This window comes from Canis lupus, chromosome 12 (genome assembly GCF_011100685.1).
Source record: "Canis lupus familiaris isolate Mischka breed German Shepherd chromosome 12, alternate assembly UU_Cfam_GSD_1.0, whole genome shotgun sequence".
Lineage (NCBI taxonomy): Eukaryota > Metazoa > Chordata > Mammalia > Carnivora > Canidae > Canis > Canis lupus.
Window position 1 is genome coordinate 46,155,320 of NC_049233.1, and position 22,231 is coordinate 46,177,550.

The following is a 22,231-nucleotide window of genomic DNA, read 5'->3' on the forward strand; positions in this document are numbered from 1 at the left end:
TTGTTCTTACAGAATGCTTAGTTCTACTCTCAGGCTAAGGGTATTTTGCCATTAATTGGTCCCAAAAGAGCATCTGTATGTGTAATAGCTTTTAATTGAGCTACCCTTGCTTTCTCCTGAAAATAGACATTTATTTATAGAAAATGTTAAAAAATATAACCATGGAAATTCCTGGGTGACTCAGTCGGTTGAATGTTGGACTCTTGGTTTCAGCTCAGGTCTTGATCCCAGAATCATGAAATTGAGCCCTCTGTTGAGCTCTGTGCTCAGCACGGAGTCTCCTTGAGATCCTCTCTCTCCCTCTGCCCCTCCCCTTACTCTCACTCATGCATGCTCTCTCTCTAAAATAGATAAATCTTAAAAACATATATAACCATGATCCCTAAGAAATCAACTCTACATTAATTGTAAGCTTTGGAAAAAATCCCAATAAAGTTGAGTACCTAAAACATATCTTTAAAAAGTTTTATATCAGGCCCCCCACTCACATGGCACTTGATGGCTCCAGTGGCCCCAGGATCCCAATTAGCCTTTGCAAACCTATGCTTCAGGCAGGCACTCATGAACCTAGGTTCCCAGATACAAAATTTCTCAACAAAATGCTAGCAAGCCAAATTCAAGAGCACATTAAAAGAATAATAAACTATGATCAAGTGGGTTTCATCCCTGGTATGCATGGATGTTTCAACATACAAATGAATAAATGTGATATACCACATTAATAGAATAAAAGATAAACATCTTATAATCATCTCAATAGATGCAGAAAAAGCATTTGACAAAATTCAACATCTTTTCATAATTAAAACAAGATTCAACATTCTTTCATAATTAAAACTCTCAACAAATGAGGTATAGAAGGAACATACCTCAACAATAAAGGCCATATATGACAAACCCACAGTTAACATCAGTCTCAATTATGAACGGTTGAAAAGTTTTCACTAAGATCAACAACAAGACAGAGTGCTTCCTCTTACCACTCTTATTCAGCATAGTATTGAAAGTCCTAGCCAGAACGATTAGGTAATAAAAAGAAACAAAAGTTATCTGATTCAGAAAGAAGGAATTAAAATAGTCTCTATTCAAGGATAATATGATCTTACATAGAAAATCTAAAGATTCTATCCCCCAAAATGTTAGAACTAATAAATAAATTCAGTAAAGTTGCAGTATACAACAAAGTCAATATACAAAAATCAATTGTGGGGGCACCTTGGTGGCTCAGTGGTTAAGCATATGCCTTTGATTCAGGTCATGATCCCGGGGTCCTAGGATTGAGTCCTGCATCAGGTTCTCACCTCAGGCTCCCCACAGAAAGCCTCCTTCTCCCTCTGCCTATGTCTCTGCCTCTCTCTGTGTCTCTCATGAATAAATGAATAAAATCTTAAAAAAAAAAAACCCAAATCAGTTGTGTTTCTATACACTAATAATGAACCATCTGAAAAAGAAATAAAGAAAACAATCATATTTGTGTTAGAATCAAAAGTAATAAAATACAAATAAATTTAACCAAGGAGATGAACAACTTCATCTCCTTCAGTTCATTTTGACTTGGTGTCAAAATTATGACATTGATGAAAAGCCTTGATGATGAAACAAATAAATGGAATATCTTGTGTTCATGGATTGGAAGCACTAATATCATTAAAATGTCTACACTACCCATTGTGTCTATAGACACAATGCAATCCCTATCAAAATTCCAATGGCATTTTTCACAGAGATAGAAAAAAAAATCCTAAAATTTGTATGGAACCACAAAAGACCCCAAATAGTCCAAGCAATCCTGAGAAAGAAGAATGAAGCTGGAGGCATCACACTTCTTCATTTCAAACTTAGTTACAAAACCACTGTACTTGAAACAGTATGGTACTGGCATAAAAACAGGCATAGACCAATGGAACAAAATAGAGAACCCACAAGTAAATCCACCCATGGTCAACTAATATTTGACAAGGGAGCCAAGACTACTCAATGAAGAAAGGATAGTTTCTTCAAATAATGGGTTGGGGAAAGCAGATGTTTACATGTAAAAAAATGAAATTAGACTCTTACAGTACTCACAAAAATCTACTTGAAATGGATTAAAGATTTAAATGCAAGAACTGCAACATACTTCACTAGAATAAAACAATAGGGAAAAAGCTTCCTGATACTGATCAAGGCAATGGTTTTTGGATATGACACCAAAAACATAAGCAACAAAAGCAAAAATAAACAAATGGGACTACATCAAACTAAAGAGCTTCTGTACAGCAAAAGAAACAATCAGCAAAATGAAAAAGCAACCTATAGAATGGGAGAAAATATCTGTAAATCTTTTATTTGATTAAGAGGTAATATCCAAAATATATAAGGATCTCCTATAATGCAGTAGCAACAAAAACAACAAAAGTATTATTAAAAAATGGGCAGATGCCTGAGTGGCTTAGTCAGTTAAACATCCAACTCTCGATTTTGGCTCAGGTCGTGATATCAGGGTTGTGAGATCAAGCCGCACGTTGGGCTCCATGCTGGGCGTGGAGCCTACTTAGGATTCTTTCTCCCTCTCCCTCTGTTTACCCCCCTCTCTCCCTCTCTTCAAAAAAAGGGGCAGATGACACGAATAGACATTTTTCCAGATGATACCTACAAATGATCAACAGGTACATGAAAAGGTATTCAACATTGCTAATTATCAGGAAATGCAAATCAAAACCATGATGAAATATTACCTCAAACCTGTTAAAATGACTATTATAAAAAAGATAAGAGACAAATGTTGGTGAGACTGTGAAGGAAAGGGAACAATTGTGCACTGTTGGTGGAAATGTAAATTGTGTAGCCACCATGGAAAACAGTATGGAGATTCCTCAAGAAATTAAAGATAGGGTTATCATATGATCCAGCAGTCTCACTTCTGGAGATAGATCTGAAGAAAATGAAATCACCATCTCAAAGAGATATCTGCATCCCAATGTTTATTGCAACATTATTTAAAATAGCCAAAATATGGGAAGAACCTGTGTTCTTTGACAGATGAATAAAGAATATGTTGTGTATACACACACACACACACACACACACACACACACACTGAAACATTACTTAACCATGTAAAAGAGGGAAATCCTGCCATTTGCAACAACATGGATAGAATTTGAGGGTGTTATACTATGTGAAATATCAGACAAAGTCAAATATTGTATGTTCTCACTTATATGTAGAATTTTAAAAAGCCAAACTTAGAAATAGAGACCAGAAAATAGTGGTTTCCAGGGCTGAAGAGTGGGGGAAATGGAGAGATGTTGGTCAAAGCATAGAAACTTCTAATTATAAGATGAATAAGTTTAGGGATCAAGTATACAGGACGGTGACTATAATTGACAATGCTATATTTTATACTTGAAGGTTTTTAAGAGAGTGCATCTTAAATATTATTACCATACATACAAAATGGTATTTATGTAAGTTTAACCTTACTGTGGTATCATTTTGCAATATTCATGTGTATCAAATCAGTACATTGTACACCTTAACTTGTATGTCAATAGTGTCTCAAGGTGGAAAGAAAAGAGAAAGGTTTACAACTTAAAAAAATAAGAAATTTATGCATGCTAACTCTCCTAAAAAATCCTGAGACTATTAGATTATATAATCAACAGAGGTTTGGTAGGGTTTGTGAAGTCCAGGGCAAGAAGTCAAGGAGTGAAGTTCGAGTCTATCCCCTATTAGCAACATGAACTTCTACAGGCATCAACTTTTCTGAGCCCAATTTCTCACTGATACGTAGACTCCAAGGTTCCTCTCAGACCTGTGTTGAGTGAAATCACTTGGATCTAGTGTGTTTCTTAGTGTTCCCAGCCTAAATTAAAAGTAAAATTCACTAAGAACCTTAGTAAAACTATAATTTTTCAGTTGTTCCTTAAACATGCTCTTTGGGCCATACCTGGAGATGAAAGGCAGTGGACTTCTACCTGTTTTCTCATGTCCCTTAAGCAGCTAACTAGCAGCTTGAGAATCTAATCAATTTTACTTGCCTTTTCTTCACCTTGTTTTCTGGGCCAGTTGGGAAAGTATTTAGAACTCTTTCCTTTCTGGCTGAAAAACACTATTTCTTAAGTCATATTCGGGCTCATCAGAATTACTCTCTGTCAGGGGTGTCTGGGTGGCTCAGTGGGTTAAGCCACTGACTTGAGCTCAGGTCATGATCCCAGGGTCCTGGGATGGAGCCCTGTAGGCTCCTCACTCAGCAGGGAGTCTACTTCTCCCTCTGCCTCCTCTCCCTCTCTCCATGCTCTCTCTTACTCTCTCTCAAATAAATGAATAAAAATCTTTAAAAAAAAAAAAAAGGAGCTAATATCTTCCAGTTACTTTTTTGCCCGTCCTCCTTTGAAAACAATAGGTTAATGCTATGTAAATGACCCGAAGATAGCCTCTGTGTATTGGTCCTTAGGTTATTTCCCCCTGCAGGCTGAGACTCATTAACTCAAAAGTCTTCACTCAGCATAATACCCTCTGGTTCTATCCATGTCGAAGCAAATGGTTGGCAAATCGAACTCCAATAAAAAAAATAAAAATAAAAAAGGAATCTATCCTTCAAGGAAATCGGGCAATTCTCAATATTTATTCCTCATTTAAAAAATCTTTTTTTTTTTTTTTTTTAAAAGTCTACCAGCCACCAAGCCCAAATTTTTACACTTCCCAGTTATTTAAAAAATAGATCAAAGAAGCACATTTTTGTCTGGAGACTGGTTGCTTTGCATATGCTGTGACACTTTATTCCATAGCTGTTATCTATTTATAAAACAGGTGCTTGCAGTTATCAGGCCTCAGGCTGCTATGGTCCTTCAGAGCTGTCTGACCCTGCCATGCTGAGTAACATCACTGAGACACTGAACCATCTTCCTCTTCTGACTAGCATTTTCTCTGCTTGAACTGTGGCCTCTGTGCAGTTGCTTGCTGTTAGGGATGAACCCTGTCATGCAACCCTGTCCAAACACTGCCCAGTAAAGCTTGTGATGCTTACTGCCTCTTGTGATGTTATCCTTTTCCTTGCTTAACCCCCAATACCCTGGCAATTGGGTTTATCAATTATTGCTCTATTGGGAAATGGCAACCCTTTGGATAAACTGATACCCCACTGGATTTTTATGCTCCTATATCAGTCTGAACCTCCACTGACAAACTGCAGGGCTGCAGGGACCCTGGGTGGCTCAGTCAGTTAATCATTGGACTGTTGATTTCAGCTTGGGTCATGATATCAGGTCATGATCTCAGGTTGGTAGATTAGACCCTGTGTCAGGCTCCATGCTGGGTATGCAGCCTGCTTAGAATTCTCTCTCTTCCTCTCCCTTTGCTCCCTACTCTTGCCCATGCATGTGCTTTCTCTCTCTCTCAAAAAAGAAATATAAATAAATAAAACATAAAGATAACACTGCAGTTGCTCTTGCCATAATCATTCTAGGTTTTTTCCCTTAATATTATTAATCATTATGTAAATCTGTGAATTTTCTCTTGGCCCCACAGAATGTCAGCTCTGTGAAGACGGGGATTTATCTATCTTGTCTCCAGTGTCTAGCCCAGCTTTGAGGTAGGACATATCAGTTAAATATTTGTTAAATGAATGAATGCATAAATGATTAGCTCTACTAAAACTTGTATGAGGTTTTTTTTTAAAGATTTATTTATTTATTTATTTATTTATTTATTTATTTATTCATGATAGACACAGAGAGACAGAGAGTGAGAGAGAGAGAGAGAGAGGCAGAGACACAGGAGGAGGGAGAAGCAGGCTCCATGCTGGGAGCCCGACGCAGGACTCGATCCTGGGACTCCATGATCGTGCCCCGGGCCAAAGGCAGGTGCTAAACCACTGAGCCACCCAGGGACCTCCTTGTATGAGTTTTTCAGCCACATTTCATGGTATACACTTAAGTTCAGCTAATACTTTTATGGGTGTCAATTTATTATCCAGAATTTATAACCCAAATCAATAAATGATTACCTCAAAAAGCTTGTTAACCATGGGTTTATTAGTGTTCTTTTTTTTGGAAGTCTGTACATACATATAAATGAAGAGAAGCATATTGTATTAGTAATATGCTCTCAGCTACAACTATTGGAATACCCTACTAAAAGTGCCTTAGAATTTTTTTTCTATAACAAGGAACAAAGAGGTAACCCATTCTAGGGCTAGATCAATACTCAATATAGTTAGAATATTTTGATAAATTTTTGCCTTATGGTCACAAAATTGTGGCAGCAACATCAAACCTCATGTCCTCAAATGGCATCCTCCTAATCAAGAAGGAAGTGATGGAGCAGAAAACTTTACAGTTTTCATCAAGAGTGGACAAATACTTTCCAGAAGCCCCCAGAGAACTTTATGTTAGATCCCGTTGGCCAGCATTAGAACATTCACTAACACAGGGGAATGAGGTTTCTGTGTCTTGCTTAATAGGATTTTTCTTTTGCAGTAAGGCAGGTTTCCTAAAGAACAAAGGATCTATATCAAATCCTGATTAACTTGGGACTTTTCAGGTAAGAAGAAAGAAAGATGCATTTGAGTGGGTAATTGATAATATTGGCTGTATATAATGCGTTCTTTCCAGTGTGCCAATTTTTATTTTTTTCTCATTTTTGGTTATCTTTCTTTATTACTTAAAACTGTTTTGGGATATAATAAAAAAAATCTTCAATTTAAAAGTACCTAGGTATCTGTCATTCAGTTAATCAATTTTCAAATATTTCCTGAGCACTTACAATGGACTCTGCATTTTTCTATATGCTGTTTCCTAGTCTGATGAAGGAAATGGTATGAAAACACAACATGGGGAATAAAGAATGCGATTTTGAAGATTCTATCCCTTTTTCTCAGTTGAGAATGGCTTTCTGTTTTTCCTGAGATTGTGATTATTGCTTACTTAATTGCTCAAATAATGATTAACTTTGTATGCAAGGTGTCTCTGCTGCAGAACCATACTTGGCAGGGGACTGCTCCTATCATGCCATGTTTATGATTTGGGTTTTTTAAAAGGAAGAGAGGGATCCAGATGTGACAGAAAGCTTGTCCTTGTCTTCCTTTAATGGCTTCTCCAGAATAGTTGCATGTTCATTTAGAGGAGAATAAACAGCTGTAGGGCTCTTGGATCTGGGATAAATCATGTGGTTGTGACTTAAAGAGATGACCAGTCTTTATTACCTTATGAATAAGCATAAAGTCCTGGGATGTGAGTTCTTTGGGGCATATTTACTCAATGGACTGTTTTAGTTTTAGTTTTAGTGGCATATAGGCCATCAATAACACATTTTGGCCTGCCCAGTGCTTGCATAAATCACTGCCCAGTGATCCTTGGTTGCCTGCATAGGTTTAAGTACTGTTTTCAGAAGCTGTACTCTGCTTATTTACCTTTTGGGATGCTGAATATTTAAGGAGTTTGGGATAAACTCTATTCTTCCTAGTTAGCCAGTTAAAGAAATCTAGTGCCTTGCTACTTGAAATGTCATCCACTGACTGGCAACACAGGCATCCCTTGGGAACTTCCTAGAAATGCAAAATTTCAGGCCCCATTCCAGACCCACTGAATCAGAATTTTTATTTTAATAGGATCCCTAAGTAATTTTTATGCACATTCAAGTTTGAGAAGCACTGGCCTAGTAGACTTTGCCCATGGTTATTATTATCCTTGTTATCATGGTTGGCATCATCATCATCAAATGTGTAAGGTGACCAGTCACAAGGAGTATGGTTAGCTAAAAACAGACAAGCAGGCTACAACTCAAACATGGATACTCCTTTTGGTCATCTCATATCTTCCCCAGCTTGCCCTATATGAGAAAATTCTACTGAGAACTTGAAGGGTCAGTGTGAAAAGAGTCCTCGGAGATTCTGAACATGACTGCATCAGACAGAAGTGTTCTTTGTTCCACAGCACACGGATTTATGTGAACCATCCTAAACCTCTTGTATCAGAATCTCCACTGTGGGGCTTTATGATCAAGACTTTTCAGTAGTTGCAGAAATTCTTGTATGGCCATACTGGCATCAGTTAACATAACAGCATTGGGAATAGCAGTTCTCGCCTCACTTCTTCCATTTGATGCTGGAGTTTTCACTTCCATACTTAGTGACTCTCTGTTGACTTCCGATTAAATATTTCTCTATTAGGAAAATTACTATAAATATAAATATAAATATAAATAGTATAATCAGATGCTCATTTGACTTACTGAACTATTATGGCCCTGGCCCAGTCTAACATTCTTCTTTTCTCCCTTTTGTATCCTGCGTGGAATGGTGGGAACCACCTCAGACCAAGTTCTACTTCCAGCTGTACCATTGTTTGAATTCATTTGGGGCCAGAAGTGTCATTTCACAGTTAAGATCTAAGGGAAAAAGGGTGCTGGTAATTGTGGGTAAGCTGCTACATCTTTCTGGTTTCCTCCACTGTAGAATAACATTGCTGAACTTTAGTTCCATTTCCTAAAATTCAGTGGGATTCTAGGAAGACATAAGTCCATTTTCTTATCTTTCAACAATTTAATTGGCCTCTAAGTCCAGCCCTGTCATTGATTAATATATGAATACCCACATCAGCAAGCTGAAATAGACCTTTAGTGCCTCTGCGGAGACTCATGTACATTAATATTTACTTGGTAAGAATGACATTTAGAATGCATTTTGATTAGTGTTCCTGAAAATAAGCAAATTCCTCCTACCAGCTGGACTCTTGGAGCCTGCATTTGTTTGGGGATGTAGGAAGTCAAGACATACAATTTTTCAGTCTTGTTACTGAGAAATAGTTTTCTTTCCAGGGTTTTCAGAATTTCCATTTATTTAGAAATTTCAATGAATTCCTTTAACATTTAGGAAACATCACCAATCATCATATAGGGCATATCTTAGGAGTCAAAATAGTATTACCTTAGCTGTACATATTTTTAAAACTAAGAGAGCCCCTGGAGATGAGAACATATCAAGGAGGAATGTAAATCATCAAGAAAGTTCAAAGTCCAAGTCATATGGTCTCCACACCTTGAAGAGAAATGCTAAGGGGGTGCCTGGCTGGTTCAGTCAGTAGAGTAGGCAATTACTGATCTTGGGGTTGTGAGTTTAAGCTCCACGAGCTCTCTATGGGTATAGAGATTACTTAAACATAAAACATTAAAAAAGAGAGAGAGAAATGCCAAGGGCAACATGGAAGAGAGTCTTGGGCTAATTTAAGGTCTAAACTACAAACTAAACAGGAAGCCACAGCGGTGGAAGGAAGGCCAGCTACAGCCAGTTGCTAATGGATCTCAACCAAACGAGACTAGGGTGGGAAAATTGCCAGGGAATACCTGTCCCCATAGATGTCACTCTTATTATGTATGATGTCTTCTTTTCTGTTCCTTGAATCTCATACAGCTCTGGTTGGACCAGAAGTTCTATCATTTCATGGGTAAGGTCTGAAGAACCAAAAGAGTGCTGGTGCCCCACTTTGAGGTCAGGGCATAGATAGATACACATATGCCTAACTCTCATAAGAGAATGTTCACAGAGCAAATGTTTATGGCTTATCACGGTGCTGTTTTAAAAGACCTAGGATGAATTTTCCAATACTAGGTTTTTCAGATCTTTTAAAAAGTAATCAAAATATTTTTTATGTTTTTCTAGTAGAAGCTTCTTTTAATGGTGGAACCACCACAATATGTACAACTGAGCTGTTCTGGGTGAATTAGGAAGGGACTCTACCTTTCTGATCATCCCTTTACTTCTTCCTCAAATACTTATCAATCAATGTAGTTCCAGTGACACAAATACAGCTTATAAACCCTGCTTTATTATAACATCTTTGGAAAATTTCTTGTTCTTATTTGAAGTCTGAAACTTCATTAATATCATTCAGCAGTCTTAGAAATTTTAAAATTATTATTATTATTATTTTGCTTTCATATTATCCCAGTGAAAGCATATTCCTGTTTTTTAAAACTCAGTTCATAATTCTCTTCTTGGGGGCATACTTTGCTGGTTCTACACGACTGATACTACATACCTACTCCTCTGTCCTCCGATAGTGCTATATGGGAGCCTGCCTGTAACCCGGTGTAGCTACTCTGATATGGGGAGTTATAAGGCTAGTCATTTCAGTCCCAAGTTCTTGTTTCCAAGGAGATGGTTAAGGGTGTGCAATGAGAGTTTGTTTTCAGATTAGATTCCAGGCAGAAAGTGCCCTTTCCCAACCGAAAAGGGGTTTACGCACTTCCTATTATTTCCACAGAAGAATAAAGCTTATTTTGGCACCAACTCATTCACTGCTAAATGGGAAGTCATGCTGAAAAGGCAGAGAGCTGCAGTGTCATACAGGCCAGTCCTGGGTTGCCAAGTAGAGAAGGAAGCTATGGGGAAAGAGAACTGAAATTTTCCAAAGGAGTCATTTGATAATAATTTAGTATTTAAAGATTATACTTTGGGAAAATTGATTAGCAAAGACAGAGCTTTGTGGCTTTTTTCTCTCACTATTATGAAAGGAAGTTCTGTTCTTAGCCCAGGCCTCCTAAACTGATATAATTTATAAATGTATCTGAATCACTGTAGTAGTAGCAATATTTTCTACCTTCTTTTCTTCTGTTCCCTCATTGTCTTTGAGTGAATGGTCAGATGTAAGCCTATTGGTCTAGGACACCTTTTTCATTTCTAGGTCTCTCTTTGGGGTGGTCATTTTCTGTCTTCAAGGCAGAACAGGAAGAAAGGACATTTATGTGGAGAGTATTAATGAAAATTATTTACTATTGAATATGTCAGGCAATCCAACAAGGAAGGTATTAGAAGACTTATTTTGAAGATGAAGAAATGGAAAATTTAAGTTAACCAGATTTGCATGTTCAGTAAGAGGCTGAGCTGAAATTTGAACCTTGCTTTGAACAATGTAAACCTTCTGTTCTTTCCACTCTGCCCAATGGAATGATAATAATTCCTCAGGACCTTCAACTGTTCCGGAAAATGCCACATCAAAGATTTCATTAAGTGCTCAAAAAACACTTCTAATAACCCAAAAGTTGCATGAGGAAAGGCAACTGGAAAATGTTTTATACCCATGTGAATGACTAGGTCAGTGGCATCTTTTTGACTCATCTCAGAGCTGTGGCTCCATGATTTTGAGAGACAATTTTTTGGAGAATTTCTTTGAGCATCATAACTACTGCTATGATATGTCTCCAGTACTAAGAAAAGGAAAATCTTGTCATGGATTTACCTCTGATGTAACTACAAAATCTTTATTACTCGTGTTTGCAGCAATCTGAACTATATGCATGATGTGAGGTGAGCACATTTTTTGGGAACAGGCATCTATACAGGATACAAGCTTGTGTTTGTGTTTGCTTTTAAATAGGCTTCCTCATTAAATAGCGTTGTATCTTGTAAACCATGAATTCACAAGATAGGCCAATTTTATTAAAATTTTGGGGGTTATTAACCTTTTTGAGAATCGAATTAAGCTTTTACTTTTCCCCTAGGAAATATGTACATGTAAACATACCAAATCTTCCTACATTTAGAAAGTGTTCTTTGACCTCAGTCAGGAGCTTTGCTCTACGAGGAGCAAGGCTAGGGCAATTGAACATGAAAGAAGTATTTCATTGTCTTTTCTCTCATTATCCCCACCTCCATCCCAAAATATCCCACAATAAAGGTGTTTTGTGAAATATAGAGTGGCAGGAGTCTCTTTGTAAAGTCTTGTTCACAATCTTTATTCCTTAATTTAATGCTAATGATTTTGAATATTTCCTAGAGAAGTTAGTTGAATTAAAAAAGCTATTGGTATTCTCAAATACTATCACCTAGCTGAGTGCTACATCATTCCAGTGGTCATCTACCACAAGTAGCTGATACCATGTAGTCCATCCTGGTGCTCCAGAAGCTGCCAAGGATGATGTCTAACTGATCCAGAAAGGTTGGCTTCATTCCTCAAGGGAGTAAGTGTTTTCCTCTTGAAGATTCCATCACATGTATGGCACAAGGTGAATTAAACTTCCATAGTGTTAGATTTTTAAAAGATGAGACTTAGTCTTTCTGGAATGGTGATACTTTCATGTGATTGCCAGTATTTCCTTAAAATTCTAGAGAGTATGTTTTTATTTTTACAAAATAAATTGGTTTAAAATTAATTTTATTTTGAAAACTTGCGAGATTTTAAAAACATCTCTTTTGGTAATTAGAGAGAACTGAGATGTAATAAAATGTGTTTCTGGCTTTTGGGGCCAGTAAGAGTTCTGTGATATGTGGAAACATATTGAGGTATCACTATGCAGAACCCTAGTGAGTTATTGTATCTATCCCAGCAGGCAAATGTTCCAGTGAATTAGATATTAGCATTAAATTTGTAAACAGAACTTTTGGTGCACCAGGGGCCATTAGAAACTACTGATTGTTTAATATTGTAATTAAATAGATTGTTGATTTTTCTTTTGTGAAAGAGTGTCAAGGTCATCTACTAGATCACCTAGAATGTGATTTTTTTCTTAAAGAATAATTTTCTTTAGTCATGGTCGTAATGTTCTTCCTGGGGTTTTGGACAGTGTGATTGATATTCTGCTAAATTTATTTGAACTTGTATATTTAGTCAGAAGTTAAAATTTTGGAAAGCATTATTACTTCAAGTGTTCTGCCTTCTGTTTTTTCCCAGTGTGTTCATCACAGTCTTGATCTGTGAAGTCTGGATAGCTGCTTATCAAATCTTTCTGTAACAATTCTTTAGCATTTTGAACACAATAGAAAAGATTTGTGAAGGATGACCACATCTTCAAAAGGACCAAAAAAATTTTTTTTAAAAAGATTTTATGTATTTATTCATGAGAGACACAGAAAGAAAGAGGCAGAGACACAGGCAGAGGGAGAAGCAGACTCCATGAGGGGAGCCTGACATGGGACTCGATCCCAGAACTCCAGGATCACGCCCTGAGCCTAAAGGAGACGCTTAGCCGCTGAGCCACCCAGGCGTGACAAATTTGACACGTTACATTTTATAAATTAAAATGTGCAGCATAGGGCAGCCCCGGTGGCTTGGTGGTTTAGCACCGCCTTCAGTCTGGGGCATGATCCTGGGGACCCGGGATCGAGTCCCACGTAGGGCTCCCTCTGCTTCTCCCTCTGCCTGCATCTCTGACTCTCTCTCTGTCTCTCATGAATAAATAAATAAATTCTTAAAAAAATGTGCAGCATGTTAATATGCTTTGATACATTTATATATTGTATACATTAGTATACATGTATACATTTATGTATATAAATTATGTATATAAATTTATATATAAATATATACATTTATGTATATAAATTATACATATGTATAATTACACATATGTAAATTATACAAATGTATATATATACATTCATGTATATAAATTATGTATATAAATTTATATATGTATGTATATATAAATGTATATATACGTATTTATATATGTATACATTTATACATTAATATATATTTACATATTAATTTACTTTGATACATTTATATATTGTAAAATGGTTGCCATTGAAGTAATATTTATCACATTTATCTTTACATTATTATTGTCTATGTTCATTATACTGTTCATTAAATCTCTATGGCTTATTTACTACTTGCAATAAGTTTATGTCCTGAAACACCATCAACCTTATCCTTATTGCCTAGTAACTACCATTTTACTTTCTGTTTTTCTTTTATAGATTTGACTTTTTTAGATTCCACACATAAGTGATACCATACTTGTCTTTCTCTGACTTATCTTGCTTAACATAAGGTGCTCAAAGTCTATTCATTTTGTTGCAAATGGCAGGATATCTTCCTTTCTCATGACTGAATAATATTCCACTGTGTATATATACCACATCTTTCTTATGCATTTACCCATCTATAGGCATTTGGTTTCTTTTTATATTTTCGCTATTGTGAGCAATGCTATGATAAATAAGGGTGAGTATATATCTTGTCAAAGTCCTGTTTTCATTTCCTTTGGGTGTATATATATAAGTAAAATTGCTGGATAGAATGGTAGATATATTTTCAATTTTTGGAGGAAACTTCATAATGTTTTCCATAGTGGTTAGACTAATTTACTTTTCCACCAAGAGTGTATAAGGGTTCCTTGGCAGCATCTGTTGTCTCTTTTCTTCTTGCATCTCTCTGATGATTAGTCATATTGAGCATCTTTGCATATGCCTGGTAGCCATTGTGATGTCATCTTGGGAAAAATATGTACTTAGTTCTTCTGGCCATTTTTAATAGAATTTTTTGTTGCTATTAAGTTGTTTTAGTTCTTTATTTTGGATATTGACCCCTTATCTGATAAATGGTCTACAAAAATTTTCTCCCATTCTGTAAGCTGAAGTTTCATTTTGCTAATTGTTTCTTTTGCTGTGCAGAATCTGTTGAGTTTGATATAGTCCTGTTTATTGATATTTGCTTTTGTTGTTTGTGCTTTAGGCATCATCTCCAAACACTCATTGCCAAGACAATGATCAATGAATTTCTTTTCCCTCTGTTTTCTTCTAGGAGTTTTATAGAATCAGGTCTTATGTTTAAGTCTTTAATTGATGTTGAGTACATTTTTGTGAGTGGTGTAAGGTATGGGTCCAATTTCATTGCTTTGCATGTGTTTCTCCATTTTCCCCAGAACCATTTGTTAAAAAGACTATCTTTCCCCCATTGAGTGTTTTTGGCTTCCTTGTCAAATGATTAGTTAACTATATGTGTTGGGATTTAATTTTGGGTTCTTTATTCTGTTCCATTGATCTATATGTCTATTTTTGTTCCAGTATCATACTGTTTTTATTACTATGACTTTAGTTTGGAATCAGGAAGTATGCTATCTTTGACTTTGTTCTTTCTTTTTCCTCAGGACTTCTTTGGCTATTTGAGTTCTTTTGTGGTTCCACACAAATTTTAGTGTTGTTTGTTCTTTTTCTATGAAAAATGGCTTTGGCATTTTGATGGAGATTGTGTTGAATCTGTAGATGGCTTTGGATAGTATTGCCATTTTAACAATATTTATTCCTCTGATCCATGAACATGACATGTTTTTCCATTTGATTGAAGGACCAAAAGTTTTATGTTTTAATGAAACATTTGCTTCAGGGCAGCCGCAGTGGCACAGTGGTTTGGCTCCACCTGCAGCCCGGGGTGTGATCCTGGAGACCCAGGATCGAGTCCCACGTCAGGCTCCCTGCGTGGAACCTGCTTTTCCCTCTGCCTCTCTCTCTCTCTCTCTCTCTCTCTCTGTGAATAAATAAATAAAATCTTTAAAAAAAAAGTTCTTTAAAAAACAGACATAAAAACATTTGCTTCAGAAGACTTTAAATTCGTCAGCCATCAATTAGGTTCAGATATTACTTTTTAGTTTATCCCCCCTGTAAAATTAGTGGAAATACTCAGCTAGGTTACCTCTGTCTATCCCAGGATAGATGGCTCCTGTTTTACAGTGCAGACTGTTGATTTTCTTCTTTTACTCCCCATTATTTTTATCACAGGCAATTTGAGCAGGAATATTGCTTTTATGTTTCATGTTCTATTTTTGACCAAAAATTTACTCTCTAATCTGCATTTTCAAAGTTCAGTTAATGAATAATTGCCATTGAAAATTATTTTCTTCCATATTCTGTGTAAAATGTCTTCCGCTATTTTTTTTTAATCTGGAACTCTCAACAATCCTTGTCCTTTTTTTTTAGATTTATTTATTTATTTGGATTGAGAGAGAAAGAGAGAGAGTGAGAGAGCAATTAAAGATGGGGGAGGAGCAGAGGGAGAGATTCTCAAGCAGACTTCTCACTGAGCTTGGACCCTGATGCAGGGCTCAGTATCATGACCCATGAGGTCATTACCTGGGCCAAAACCAAGAGTTGGACACTCAACCAACTGAGCCACCCAGGGACCCCTCACTAGTCCTTGTTCTAATCTTTGAATCATACATGCCGTCTGACTCTCATGTAGCCCTGAAACCTACTGATGCAAATAATGAGTGTGAAACATGAAAATGTGTGCCATGAAACATGAAAAAATAATGACAGTGAAATATTTTTCTTTGCAATTATTGTAAAGTAAGTATGCTTATTGTTTAATATTTGGAAAATATAGACATCTAAATGAAAACTAAAATGAATCTATTGTTTTACCACCACAAAATAATTATTTTGTTTGGTAGATTTTCACTTTTATGTCTATTTTCCAAAAGTTTGATTATATTATACATAGTTTTATTTTATTTATTTTTTAAAATATTTTATTTATTTATTCATGAGAGACACACAGAGAGAGAGGCAGAAACATAGGCAGAGGGAGAAGCAGGCTCCATTCAGGAAGCCCGATGCAAGACCTGAGCCTTGGGCTCCTGGGATCATGCCCTGAGCCAAAGGCAGATACTCAAATGCTGAGCCACCCAGGCGTCCTACATACAGTTTTAAAACATATTTTCTAAATTTGAAATTACTTTACAAATTCAGTCTCTTCATTGAAAAAATCAGATGGCACACTTATTCCACACCTTACTGATTAGTTAGTGATTACTACCCACATTGGGATGTTAAAATTTCATCACCATGCCCCCATATCATATTCATTCTGTAAAGTACATAGTGAGGAATCTGAAGAATGATTTGCTATAGAGCTCTGCTGAATATTAGTCTGTCTTAGAATAAAATGCTGTGCTATGTTCCTCCTGAGAAAGGCATAGGAGTCTTGACATTCATTCTTCATACTTATATGGAGAGGCAAACAGTGAGGAGTGATTATTCCCAAGCAAAGCAAAGAAAATCTCCATTTATTTATTTATTTTTCTCTTAGAATAACATATCTCTGAAAAATCCTCAGACCTCTCTGTGGCCAGTGCATGACTATGCAGGCAGTTTCTGGATTAATAATAGTTGGGGTTGTGTGCAGGTAGACATGACCCAAACTTTAAGTAAATGCCTAGTACCTTGATGAGTATCTTCCTTAGCAGTATTGGTGAGGTCAGGGATCATTCTCTCCTCTCTATACTCATTTACAAAGGTTTTCATCAACACAAGACACTCAGACTTTGAGCTCAAGCCCAAATGAATTTTTCTGGGAATCCTATGCAAGTTTTAGGCCTGCTTGTGTGTAGCCATATGAAGATATGAAGATTTGAGGATACTAATGTCAGGGAATGAAGTTAGTCGAACTTTAGATCAATTTTCAGTACAAATGAAAGCCCCTTGAACATTAAGGAGTTGGCTAACTTTGGTTCCCTAGATGACACTTAAGAGAAAACACAGTAGATTTGCAATTACCCAGAGCAACTGTAATTGGCATTGCTCAGATTATGCTTAGAGAACAGTGTTCAGTTTTTATTTCAACCCTTAAAAATGATGTGGTCCAGAAAAGAAAAACCTGATATTTTCTGGCATTTTGAATTGTTACTTGTACTATTTCAGTTTTTTTTTTAATTCCCCCAAAGCAACTAACCAACAAAGAATGTGAATTTTTGCTCTAACAGATTGCAGCTTGAATATAGATAATATTTCTTTTAGTTACTTGATTAAAAATGCTAATGCTAAATATATTAAAATATTTATAGTCAACATATACAATGGCATATATAATAATAAATGACATTTTTAGTATATTTAGAACATTTTAATTTTGCCATGTGAGGGTTGGGCTTCAGATTATCTATCTTCTCTACTATCAGAAATGGAAGTTGGCTTATAAAAGGAATTTTCTGAGTTTCTGTTTTCTTACCTATAAAGTAGAAATAATGATCCCTGATTCACAGGATTGTTATGAAGTTTAGGTGAGATAGACCATGTGAAAACACCCACTTAGGAGTGATCCTACCCACTGCCAGAATTCTCACAGCCTATTCACTCCTCAAACTAGCACACTCTGGCCTCTGCCCAAGCAACTCCAGAACTAAAGCTCATCAAAAGCAGTGATAGAACATCATGGTTACCAAAACTGATTTCAGGACAATCTTTGTATCCTTTCTCCACTCCCACCTTCTGGAAGACATATTTGCTATTATTTGTGCAAAGCTATCTAAATTTTCTTCCTGTTTTGACCTGTCCTGCTCATTTTCCTTCTCAAGCTTTTCCTTCTTTGATCATCCCTTACATGCAGTGTCTTTCCAGGCATCAGTCCTTAGCCCATTTTTTCTTTTCTCTACAGTCTTTCTGGATGACCTATTCACTTATTGTTTACACTACTACTTTAGGGTGATAATGCAAATCTCTGCTGCCAGCTGGATATCCCTTCTGAGCTCCAAATTCATTAATCTACTTCTTTTTTAAAAAAGATTTTATTTATTTATTCATGAGAGAGAGAGAGAGAGAGAGAGAGGCAGAGACACAGGCAGAGGGAGAAGCAGGCTCCATGCAGGGAGCCCAATGTGGGACTCGATTCCGGGACTCCAGGATCACGCCCCAGGCAGAAGGCAGTGCCAAACCACTGAGCCGCCCGGGCTGCCCCATTAATCTACTTCTTACTGGTCTTTTCAACTTAAATAATCCACAATATCTCTAAAACAAAAATCATCATGCCTTCATTCCACATATGTTGCTTAGGTCTCTGCTACGTGCCATGCCTTGCCTATTTCTCTAATTCCGTGTCCAGTCTACTCGTCAGCTGGCACCCTGTCTCATAGTGTATGGTAATGTGGAGTTCCTCAAATCTATCATGCTGCCTTATGTCTCCATGTATAAGAGACCAAATAGTCTTGGAAAACAGAAAATTACTGATTTTCCAGATCCTGATTCCAGTCCTTCTGGGGCCCAGCTGTTCTGCTTACTCTTGAGTTCTATGAAATAAATAACCTCTGTTATTCTCCAGTAAATTTCCCCTTAAGATTGGGCCAATTTGGATAGATTTATTCTTTAAAACCAAGGAGATTTAAACAAAATAGGCCTTTGCATGGAAGGAGCTGTTGGAAATGTTATGGTTCCAATGAGCTAATCTGCTTCCTGAGTAAATGAAACCAACAGCCTAGGCAGACTGGCATAGCTTCAGATTATTTTCCTTTAGTCTAACTTATTTTCTAAGTACGACTTATTTCTATTTCATCTTACTAAGCCAACTAACACAAAACACAATATTTTCATTCATTATAAAGAATCTAGTAATGAAGCCATGTTGGGGGGTAAAAGGTGAAGGCACACACTAAATTTCATTTGAACATCCTTGTGAGACAGTCTCTTCTCCTCCAAAGTTTCTCTTTTCAGAGGCCAGTTGCCTAGACTCACCTCTCCAAATATTTCCTGTATCCTTTACATCCTCCATGTCCTCTCTCATCTTTCTGGTCTCTTAACCTTTTCTTAGACAGACTACTTGCACTTTTTCCAAGGTGCAGAGAGACTTGTTGATATAACTGATGAGAATTTTCATGATTTCCTTTCCCTTCACCGACCATTTGTGTTTGTGAGGGATAGGCTTGGGCTTTGCACACTTCCCTAGAGTAGGGTTGGTATATCAGGCATACAAGAGGAAAAGGAAGGCAGCTTTTTGAGTTTCTAAGTAGACTTTTGAACAGCCCATCCCATAAGTTAGAAAGAAAATGTTCTTAAGCCACAAAAGTCAAAGTTTATGTTACAAACAATATATCTGGGGAGAATGTATGATGATTTCAGAGTTTTCTGCTCTAAATTTATTCAAGTTAGGGGTTGATGTAAGGGGAAAGAAATCAAGAAGTATGAACTGCTGGTGGGAACTCTGTGCCTTCCCTCTCCCCATTTAGTCCTCAGCCAACCCTATGTAAGTTTGGTGATCTGAGGTCAGAGAGGACCAGTGTTTGATTTCTGGATGTAGCCCTGAAAAACAAATGAGACCCTAGAAATATCTGCATGATATCAGCAGAATTAGGTGCTGCCTGGAGTGTCTAGACACAGAGGGCCTGAGACAACCCCATTCTGCCATAGCTTCCAAGTGTTGGAAAATAAGCTAAAGGGACACAGAAGTGCATGAGCAAGGTCTGGCAGAACTAAGGGACTTTGCAGTCGAGGTGAAAGGACATTGATGGTGAGGAATAGAGACCCAAACTGTGAGCATCAGCCAGTGTGGAGGGGTAGATGACTGAGAACCAAGTGCTTCTCCTATGCCATAAGTTTGTATATGGTACTGGGAGAGAAGGAAGGGAGAGAATGAAAGAACTGAGTAGGAGGATGCCGGACTCCTGAGGGTGATCCTTTTAAGTAGCAGTTATGGGATACTTCTTTGTGGTTGTTCTCCTATAAGCCCAACTCATCACCAACGTTGTGTTGAAAATTTTGGGTGGAAACACATGAAAAAATGCTCAACATCACTCAGCCTCAGGGAAATACAGATCAAAACCACAATGAGATACCACCTCACACCAGTTAGAATTAACTAGTTAGGAATTAACAAGTTAGGAAATAACAAATGATGGGGAGGATTTGGAGAAAGAACCCTCTTATGCTGTTGGTGGAAATGCAAGCTAGCGCAGCCAGTCTGGAAAACAGTATGGAGTTTCTTCAAAAAGTTAAAATTGGGGATCCCTGGGTGGTGCAGCGGTTTGGCGCCTGCCTTTGGCCCAGGGTGCGATCCTGGAGACCCGGGATCAAATCCCACATCGGGCTCCCGGTGCATGGAGCCTGCTTCTCCCTCTGCCTGTGTCTCTGCCTCTCTCTCTCTCTCTCTCTCTGTGACTATCATAAATAAATAAAAATTAAAAAAAAAAGTTAAAATTGGAACTTCCTACAACCCAGCAATTGCACTACTAGGTATTTGCCCAGAGGTTATAAACATGATATGAAGAGGCACCTGCACACAAAAGTTTATAGCAGCAATGTCCACAATAGCCAAACTGTGGAAAGAGCCCAGATGTCCATCAAGAGATGAATCTTAAAAAAGATGTGGTGTATATATACAATGGAATTTTACTCAGCCATCAAAAAGGATGAAATCTTACCATTTGCAACAACATGGATAGAACTGGAAGGTATAATGCTAAGCAAAGTAAGTTAATCAGAGAAAGATAATTATCATATGGTTTCACTCATGTGGAATTTAAGAAACAAGACAGAGGATCATAGGAGAAGGGAGGGAAAAATAAAATAGACAAAATCAGAGAGAGATACAAGCCATGAGACTCTTAACCATAGGAAATAAACTGGGGGTTGGTGAAGGGAAGTGGGTGGAGGGATGGGGTAACTGTGTGATGGGCATTAAGGAGGGCCCATGATGTAATGAACATTGGATGTTCTATGTAATTGATGAATAAGTGAACTCTACACCTGGGACTAATGATACACAATATGTTAATTAATTGAATTTAAATAAAATAAGGCTTAAAAAGGAATATGGTTTCCAAAAAAACAAAAAAAATTTGGGTGGAGAAAATAAAAACTGAGATTGTGTTGGGAAGGAGAGATCTTTTGGAAACAATAGGAGTTATTTGGAGGAGACCAAGCTGTGATTGACCTGTAGGAAGAGCAGGACTAGAAGCCTAGGACCAAATGCCTGGCTGAGGTGATGGACTAAGGGAATGTATGAATGGGGGGTTTAGGGAGGGGTGCACATTATCTGAGGATTTCCAGAAATATCATCTTTGGTAAATTAAACTTCAAACTGCATAGGTGGTCCAAAAATTACTAGAATTTTCATATTAAAGGAAAGGTGATCCCTTGCTAACACTTCTTGAAAATGAAATTAGGTTTTCTCTAAACCCTCTCTCTTTTTATTTTTTAAAATATTTTATTTATGTATTTTAGAGAGAGAGGGAGAGAGAAAGCCCCTTGTGAGAATGTGAGCAGGGGGGAGGGGCAGCGGAAGAGAGTTTTAGGCAGACTTTGCTCTGAGTGTGAGCTCCATAGGAGGCTCCATCTCAGGACTCTGAGGTCAAGACCTGAGCAGAAATCAAGAGTTGGATTCTTAACTGACTGAGCCACCCAGGCACCTGTTGAAATCCCCTTTCTATCCCTAAAACTTTGTCGTTTTACAATTATACTTGTTAGTATTTTTCCCTATCACTTATTTTTAAAATTTGGATTTAAACAACTGGACCAATCAGGGTCTTTTGATTTTGTTACTTTATGCCAAAGGAATGCAAGTCTAGCTACACAAACTACTGCTGGGGGAGCTTAAAAAAAATACTAGTCTCTGGCCTCACTCCCAGAGATTTTGATTCCGTTGGCTTGGGACATTGTTTTCAAAAGCTCTCCAGGTGATTCCAATGCATGACCAAGACTCTGAACTTCGTAAGTGATGACTTTAAGTCATTATACTTATAGTTTCCAGGAGACTATCTTTTATAG

General features: G+C 37.2%; 1 long non-coding RNA gene across 3 annotated transcripts in view; it reads left to right on the forward strand.

The window, feature by feature from the left end:
* LOC102152711 overlaps positions 1-22,231 on the forward strand; it is a 58,602-nt gene that overhangs the window by 5,044 nt on the left and 31,327 nt on the right. For all 3 annotated transcript variants that reach the window (XR_005367446.1, XR_005367448.1, XR_005367447.1), the window contains exons 2-4: positions 5,512-5,575; positions 6,462-6,525; positions 8,298-8,400. This is a non-coding gene — a long non-coding RNA (uncharacterized LOC102152711). The remainder of the gene's footprint in view (positions 1-5,511; positions 5,576-6,461; positions 6,526-8,297; positions 8,401-22,231) is intronic.